Source organism: Mandrillus leucophaeus, unplaced genomic scaffold (assembly GCF_000951045.1).
Source record: "Mandrillus leucophaeus isolate KB7577 unplaced genomic scaffold, Mleu.le_1.0 Scaffold544, whole genome shotgun sequence".
In the NCBI taxonomy this organism is placed as follows: domain Eukaryota; kingdom Metazoa; phylum Chordata; class Mammalia; order Primates; family Cercopithecidae; genus Mandrillus; species Mandrillus leucophaeus.
The window spans coordinates 1,544,092-1,553,290 of record NW_012105853.1 but is presented as its reverse complement, the minus strand read 5'-3'; the positions used below and the strand labels follow the sequence as shown (position 1 = coordinate 1,553,290).

Sequence of the window (9,199 nt, the reverse complement as noted above, 5' to 3'; positions counted from 1 at the left end):
TGTACCCTTATCAGTATTAAGAATCTGACTCAGAACAATGGGGAGGGCTTTGGTCTTCTTATTCAACTATTACCATGGCTCAGAATGCTGTCTATGTCAGGAGATGAGTCCCTGATTTTTTTCATGGCCCATCCACATCTTTCCCTCATGCCACCAAATTGAAGATAATGCTATAACTTTGCATTTAGTTTTATAGCTATAGGAAAATCCAGCACCATATATGTTTAAATACAGGATAACCCAGAACATAAAACACCTCCATTCCTTTTCTAGTTGAGAATAATCTCCAGGATTTTGGCCAATTTAAGTATAGATAACCTTTAGAACCTTATTGAAATTGATATTTACTTATAAATTTGATTGGAGTAGTTTCATTATATATACAATTTAAAATTATGTATTGTAAAAGTAACTTAATTTACTGCTTTTTTCCTACTCATATGATAATAAAGTTGTAAGAAACAATTTTATTCAAGCTCCTTACTGGCGTCTTGGACATTACTGTCTCTGTCGTCAGTAGAGCCATTTTAAAAAATCGTCCAACACAGTTTTCCACAGTACATTGTCTTCATTTCCATTTGAGGCATTTTGACACATTTATGTTTGTATCTATATGTTTACTCCCACGGAAACTTCTATCCCAAGCCACAATAGCCCATTACGTGGGGACAGATTTTTGGTTGTTTAATTTGTCCTGATGATATGTGTGCATGATTTCCACAGACAACCATTTTCTGTATTGATTTTCAAGTGAGCTTCAGAAGGATTGTTTACAAAGACATTTGACACTCGCAATTGTGAGGTGATACCTTTAGCAATAATTACTAAATCTGTGTCAAATTTCTTTGCCTTCCTTATTTACTGATTCTGTCAGGTGACATCTCTAATCATTGCAAACAAGTATTGATTGAGGTCATTTCAGGCTGATGTTTCTTTGCCAAACAAGATTTTGGTTCAAAATAAAGAATTTGAGCCTGGGCACGGTGGCTCATGTCTGTAATCCCAGCACTGTGGGAGGCTGAGGTGGGTGGATCACCTGAGGCCAGGAGTTAGAGACCAGCCTGGGCCACATGGTGAAACCCTATCTCTACTAAAAATACAAAAATTAGCTAGACGTGGTGGTGGGTTCCTGTAATCTCAGCTACACGGGAGGCTGAGGCATGAGAATCACTTGAATCTGGGAGGCAGAGGTTGCAGTGAGCTGAGATTGTGCTACTGCACTCCAGCCTGGGCAACAAAGCAAGACACCATCTCAAAAAAAAAAAAAAAAAAAAATTTGAACGTACATTTCCATAATAGTGCCTTTCCAAATTGATCTTCTTGTTCAGCCTTATCATCATGGCTCAGAATGCTGTCTATGTAGGGAGATGGGTCCTTGATTTTTTTCATGATCTGTCCATGTCTTTTCCCTCATGCTTCTTCTTATAGATTACCCAGTCTCAGGTATTCTTTTACAGCAACACTAAATGGACTAAGACACTTTCTCTTCAGACATCCACAGGACTCTTTTCCATAATATGAGAGATTTTTTTAAGGACGTAAATTTAGAGTAATTCTTTTCTGAGAGTTAATTTTTAGAAATTATTGTATTTGGAGTAGATTCCACACTCAGTTGGTATTATTGCTTATTGTTGATCCCCTTTTATCATGATCTTCTCATTTCTGGATCCAACACTTTGATCTAATAGCCAATGGGATTTAAGTGCCATGATTTTAAACGTCATCTACACACTGATGGTGCTCAGTGTTGTACTTCCAGTCTTGACATTTTCCTTGATCTTCAGTTTATATATTCATCTGTCAACTCAACACCTCCTAAGTCTAAACCTAAATTGATGTTTAATAGGCATCTCAAACTTAAAATGTCCAATACAGAATTAGTTCTCCAAGAGTTGGATTTTATAAAGCCAGGATGTCCCTTGGGTTTAGTCTCTTTGCATGTGTCCACTGCCCATTTGGCCTTCTCCACCATGTTATACTGCAGACCAGTAGCCCTCATCTTGGGTCATACACTTGAACTTCCCAGCTTGCAGAACTGTGAGCTAAATAAACCTCTCTTCTTTATAAATTACCCAGTCTCAGGTATTCTGTTACAGCAACAACACTAAATAGACTAAGACACCCTCCCTTCAGATATCCACGGGACTCTCTCCATCATTTAATTCAGGTCTCTCTTAAGATCTTATTTTCCCAACTGCAGTATCACCCCACTGACACACACTAGTCACTCTGTAACCCTTCATTCTGTGTTCTTTTTCTTTATAAAACTTACCATTCCATGCCATTGCATTTACTATAATTTAAATATTTATTATTTACATTATACTCACTTGTTTATTTTCTGTTTTACCACCAGAATGTGGGCTTCATTAAGGCTAAAACTTTGTTTTGTTCATAATTTATTCTCAGTTCCTAGCACCAAGTCTGTGTTCAATAAAAATTTGTTAAATGAATTAATGAATGAACAAACCAGTTTTCCATATGATGGATCACATATTTAGTTCTCCTTTCATCCTTTTTCTTTTACCCACTGCATTCCTGCTTTCCCTTTTATAATTTTCATCCTTCTTTTATCACTGCATTCCTGACATCTTATCAACATCGAATATAGACTTTACAGAATAATTCCAAAGGCCACTAAAAAAAAATTAGCAGCAGCAAAAACAAATAATAATAACAAACTCTGGTGAGGGGGAGAATCTGATTTCCAGAGTTACCATATTATATTATTTTAAAGGTCAACTTTTTCAACAAAAAATATAAGTTATGCAAAGAAATCAGAAAGTATGACCCATAAACAGGAAAAAGGGGCAAAAACAATTAAGAGAAACTATACTAAGGAACCCTAAATGTTAGATTTATTAGGCAAAGGCTTTAAATTAACTATTTAAAATATGCTTAAAGAACTAAGGAAGGCCGGGCGCGGTGGCTCAAGCCTGTAATCCCAGCACTTTGGGAGGCCAAGACGGGCGGATCACAAGGTCAGGAGATCGAGACCAGCCTGGCTAACACGGTGAAACCCCGTCTCTACTAAACAAATACAAAAAACTAGCCGGGCGAGGTGGTGGGCGCCTGTAGTCCCAGCTACTTGGGAGGCTGAGGCAGGAGAATGGCGTAGACCCGGGAGGCGGAGCTTGCAGTGAGCTGAGATCCGGCCACTGCACTCCAGCCTGGGCGACAGAGCAAGAAAAAAAAAAAAAAAAAAAAGAACTAAGGAAATTATGTCTAAGGAACTAAAGAAAAGTTTAAAAATGTTGTCTCATGAAATATAGAATATCAATAAAGTGATGAAGTTATTAAAACAAAAATTCTGGAGGTGAAAGTACGGTAACTTAAATGAAACATTCACTTAGAGGAGCTCAACAGAACAGTTTAACAGGCAGACGAAAAAGAAGTCAGCAAACCTGATGATAGGTCAAATGATATAATCTGTCCAAGGAAGAGAAAGATAAAAAGAATGAAGAAAAATGAAGAGTCTCAAAGACCTATCAAGCATACCGAGATATACCAACAATACAAAAATATGCATAATGGGAGTTCTAGAAGAGAAGATAGAGTGGCAGAAAGAATATTTGAGAAAAAAAAGGATGACTAAAACTTCCCAAATTTGATGAGAAACATTCATCTACACATTCAAGAATCTCAACAAACTCCAACTAGGATAAACTAAGAAAGATCCTTACCTAGACACATCATAATTTGACTATTAAGAGGCAAAGACAAAGAGAATATCTTCAGAGTATCAAGAGGGAAGTGACTCACTATATGTAAGAGATCCGTAATAAGATTGTCAGCTGACTTTTAATCAGAAACCATAGATGTCAGAAGACAGTGGGATGGTATAGTCAGAGCCCTGAAAGACAAACTGTCAACCAAGAATATTATATCCAACAAAACTATCTTTTAAAAATGAAGGAGATATTAAGACATTCCCAGAAAGACAAAAATGGAGGCAGTTTGTCAGGTATTTCAGCCTGAAGGACTGAACATTCATTAGTATTTCTCTACAAGAAATACTAACAAAATTCAGCTTTTCTACAAGAAATACTAATGAATGAATGTTCAGTCCTTCAGGCTGAAGTGATAGGATAACAGGAAGTAACTCAGATCCACCTAAAGAAATAAAGGTAACTACATAGGTAAATACAAAGGGAAAAATAAATACAAAAGGAAAAATAAATTTATTTTTTCTATGTTACTCTTTTTTTCCTCTTATTTGTTTTAAAGGACAGTGATATGAAGTAAAAATTATAAGTCTATGTTGATGGTCATACAACATATAAAGATGTAATCTGTTTGACAAAAACAGTACAAAAGTTGGGGAGGGAATGAAGCTATATTGGAGAAAGGTTTATGTATACAATTGAAATGAAGATAATACTAATCCAAATTAGGTTGTTATAAATTAAGATGCTAATTATAATCTCCAGGGCAAACACTAAGAAAATAACTAAAAATATATAATGAAAGAAATGACAAAGGAATACTGGAAAATATCTACTACAAAAGAAGGTAATCGTGGAGGACTAGAAGAAATAAAAAACACATATAAAAACAAACATCAGCATGGCAGACATAAAGCCTACCTTATCAGCAATTACATGAAATTACTCTACATAATCAAAATGTAAAACTTTTATGTTTCATTGGACACCATCGAGAAAAGTGCAGAATGAGAGAAAAGTTCAAATTATATATCTAATAAGGGACTTGTATCTAGAATATATAAAGAACTCCTACAGTTTAACAATAACTAGACAAATAACCCAATTAAAACATTGTGCAGGCCGGGCGCGGTGGCTCAAGCCTGTAATCCCAGCACTTTGGGAGGCCGAGACGGGCGGATCATGAGGTCAGGAGATCGAGACCACCCTGGCTAACATGGTGAAACCTCGTCTCTACTAAAAAAATACAAAGAACTAGCCGGGCGAGGTGGCGGGCGCCTGTAGTCCCAGCTACTCTGGAGGCTGAGGCAGGAGAATGGCGTAAACCCAGGAGGCGGAGCTTGCAGTGAGCTGAGATCTGGCCACTGCTCTCCAGTCTGGGCGACAGAGCAAGACTCCATTTCAAAAAAAAAAAGAATTGTGCAAAAGATCTGAATATACATATCTCCAAAGAAGATGTACAAATGACAGTAAGCACATAAAAAGAGGCCAAACATCATTAGCCAGCAGGGAGGGTAGTGCAAATTAAATCAACAATAAATATGTTTTTTGTTTTTGTTCTTTTTAAAAGATGGGGTCTCACTATGGTGCTCAGACTGGAGTGCAGTGGCTACTCACAGGCACATTCATGGCACATTGTAGCTTCAAACTCCTGGGCTCAAGTGATGCTCCCACCTCAGCCTCTCAAGTATCTGGGACTATAGGCATGCACCACTGCACCCAGCTTAAAACAATGAGATAGTACTTCAGACCCACTAGAATGGCTATGATAAAAATGTTGGACAACAATAAAGGTTGGTGAGGAGGTAGAGAAATTGGGACATGCCTACAGTGATGGTGGGAATGTAAAATGGAGCAAGCTGCTTTCAAAAATTCTGGCAGTTCCTCATAAAGTCAGACATACAGTTACCACATGAACCAGCAATTCCATTCATAGGTATATGACCCCCAGAATTGAAAATCTATGTTCACACAAAAACTTGCACAGAAATGTTCATAGCAGCTTTATTCATAATAGCCAAAAAGTAGAAAGAACCCAAATGTCCATTAGCTGACGAATGGATAAGCAAAACGTGGTATATCCATACAATGAAATATTAGTCAGCCTTAAAAAGGGATGAACTACTGATGCATACAAAACATGGATGAATCTTGAAAACATTTTGTTAAATGAAAGAAGTCAGACACAAAGAGTCACGTATTGTATGATTCCATTTATGTGAAATGTCTGGAAAAGGCATATCCATAGAGACAGAAAGAAGATTAGTGGTTGCCAGGGGCTTGGAGAAGGGGTAGTGCAGAGTGGTTGCTAATGGTTACAGAGTTTCTTTTTAGAGTGATGAAAATGTTCTGGAATTTGATAGTGGTGACTGTTGAACTACTCTGTGGATATATGAAAAACCACTGAATTGCAGTTTAAGGGGTAAATATTATAGTGTATGAATTATATCTCAGTTTTAAAAATGGGATTGAGTTGTGCCTAGACCTCTAATGTGCAAGGGACTTCCTCCTATGTCCTACCTCTATCACCTGGACAAGTCTAAGTGGCCCTCCTGTCATCACCTTGACCCCTCTTGGTCCCTGTATTAGTCAGGGTTCTTCAGAGAAACAGAACCAATAGGATATCAACATCAATATTGGCATCGACACCAGTATCTATATTGACAAAAATATTGATATATAGAGAGATGTAGACACGTAGAAAGACCAGGTGTTCACCCCACAAGCTCCTTCCTGTCCCCTTTGGGAACTCTATTCTTTATATTCCCAGTAACTAGCTAGGATTCCATGACTAGAACCGTCACTCCGATTCCCTTCTTGTTATTAGGTTAATGAGGAGATACATATTGAGCCCAGAACCTGGCCAGTCCAGGGCCTGTGGATGTCCTGGTGAGGGTGACTGGCTGACAGCTCCTGAGATGGAGAAGATGAGAATCGTTGGTTCTTTGAGCAGTTCATGGCTCCTAAGACCCTAACCTCTATGCATTGACTGGCATATGCTCAGCTTTTTTAGAGACTAGAATTAAACATCTAGTATTATTACAATTCTGCTCAAAACCTTCACCGACTCCCCACTGCATTCTAAATAAGAGCCTAAGTTTAGTCTAACATTCCCTTTTCTAGAATATGATCCCAATCCACCTGTCTAGTCTCCTGTGCAATAGTCCCTCAGTTCCTGTCATTCTTCTGCAGGACACTTGACCAAACATTCCAGAAAGCCTGGTGTCTCCCTCATGCATTGGACATGCCACTCAGCACAATGCCATTGAGAAACTGGACTTGGGATACAGGGAGACCTGGTCAGGAAGTCCAGCTCTGCCAAAGACTAGCTGGCTAACCTTGGGAAAGTTACTCTACCTTCTGCTTAGTTTCCTCACTTGTCAAAATGAGGAATGAGTCTACCTGTCTCAGTCAGTGGTCACAAGGTGTAAGCGACGTAGAGTATGTGAAGGGCCTTAGAGAACTAATTTAGCCTAGTCTAGCATCCCCTTCCCGGGGGAAGAGGCCCCCTCTCCTACTCCCTCCCTTTGGTTCTGTGGGCGGCCAGTCATTGACACTTTTACTTCTCTGGACACACAGGTGAGGAAGTGGAACTCTTTGGGAACTTTCAAGTTGGAATTAAAGAAGGATTGCTTCCTTAGGATGGAAGAGCCTGGAAGATGTGAAGTAGGGAGGCAGTGGTGCCCATGTGGCCCAGAAAGCCAGTATGTAAGCATGAAGAGAGCCCAGGCGGCATTTAATTTTGGGGTTCTGGTTATTTCTGCAGCCAGCTGCAGCCCTTTCCACATGAAGCAAACTCACCCATCGATTACCTTTTCACCCAAACTGGATTAAGACAGACTTCTGATCCTTGCATGACTGATGAACTCAGGAGTCAGGGATTGGGGGACCCTTCCCAGACTCCTCGTTGCTCCAGGTTTGTGTTCTTATTCTCCACTCTTACCTTTCCCCTGAGATCTGAGGCTCTCTCTAGGCAGAGAAATAGTCATTTGACTTGCTCCTCCCTGTGAGCCAGCCTGGGGTTCAATCAGTGTTTGGGCTTGACCCTTGAGGCTCAGGCAACATCAGCAGGGCAGTGAGAGCCTTTACTCAGGGAGTGGAGGTACTTAGACAACTTTGAGATGGGTGCCAGGACTCCTGCCAGCTTCCAAAGGAGAGAACTAAGTTTGGACTTCTACGAATCTCAATGGCTAAACCACCTTCATTTCCACTCAGACCCACCAAATCCAAGTTTCTGGAATCGAGGCCTGAGAATCTGCATGTTTTTCAAGATCCGGGTGATTCTCATGTACCTAAACTTGAAAATCTCTGGGCTGAGTCTTTTATGAAGCCCTGAGTTCATAGTTCTACTTCTTCAGATTCCTGAGTACAGCAGTTTGGGGAAAGTTATAACCACAACAAGCCAGCAAGCTAGTTTCTTATGCTAATGGTCACACAGATCTCATAATTACATGGAGGACACAAGTGTCTCATAATTAGCGTCTGCTGTTCTGTTCCTGGGGGGCAATTGTTCTGCAACAATGGCCAGGCTCAGTGCTGGACCACCAGCGTCCCTCAGCTCACTCCCCTCCACCACATTCCAATCTCATGAGAGAAGAGCCCCTAGTTCTCAGGACTTTAACCCTCTCCTGCCAGGACCCCCCAGGGCCAGTGCTGAGGTGGGGGAGGATTGGGATCATATTCTAGAAAAGGGAATGTTAGACTAAACTTAGGCTCTTATTTAGAATGCAATGGGGAGTCGATGAAGGTTTTGAGCATAATTGTAATATTATTAGATTTTTAATTCTAGTCTCTAAAAAAGCTGATCTGATGCCGGGCATCCAGGGGGAAGCGGGAGAAAGAAATGTGGAATGACTGAGTACTGGGGGCAGCTAGCACTTTGCATTTAAGTCTGTGTTTCTCACTCAGACCTAATGAAGCATAACTTAAGGGGTTGAGGTGCAGGAAACCCCTGGGAATTCTGATTTTACTAAGATATGAGATTCACTGACCAAATCTTTACCTCTTTCAGGCTGACAAGTTGGCTACAAGGGCAGGAGGACTTACTACTGACATGCATCTGCCACTCGAACCATCACAATAGCCTCCCACCTTCTCAGTGGGATAGACCCTCTGAGAGTGACCCAGCAGCAGGAGGCAGCAGGAGGTGGTGACAACACACATCTGGCCCTAAAACTTGGGTCACATCCTGGGTGCCATTCACCAGCTATGTGATTTTAGGAAAGTGGATTTACCTCTGAGCTGCAGATTCCTCATCTATAAAATGAAGACAAGAACACCCATCCTTAGTATTTGGGTATTTAGATTGTTTCCATTTTTATTTTTAATTTTGTTTTGGGACGGAGTCTCGCTCTGTCGCCCAGGCTGGAGTGCAGTGGTGCGATCTCAGCTCACTGCAAGCTCCGCTACCCGGGTTCCAGGTTCATGCCATTCTCCTGCCTCAACTTCCCGAGTAGCCGGGACTACAGGTGCCCACCACCACGCCCGGCTGATTTTCTGTATTTTTAGTAGAGATGGGGTTTCACCTGTTTCCA

The 9,199-nt window shown here is 40.5% G+C and overlaps 1 long non-coding RNA gene across 1 annotated transcript; it reads left to right on the top strand.

Moving 5' to 3' along the window:
* The first annotated feature begins 8,243 nt into the window (after positions 1–8,243).
* LOC105552125 lies at positions 8,244–8,947 on the top strand. The gene is made up of 2 exons (XR_001007951.1): positions 8,244–8,323; positions 8,677–8,947. It is a non-coding gene; the product is annotated as an uncharacterized LOC105552125 (long non-coding RNA).
* Positions 8,948–9,199: the final 252 nt, after the last annotated feature.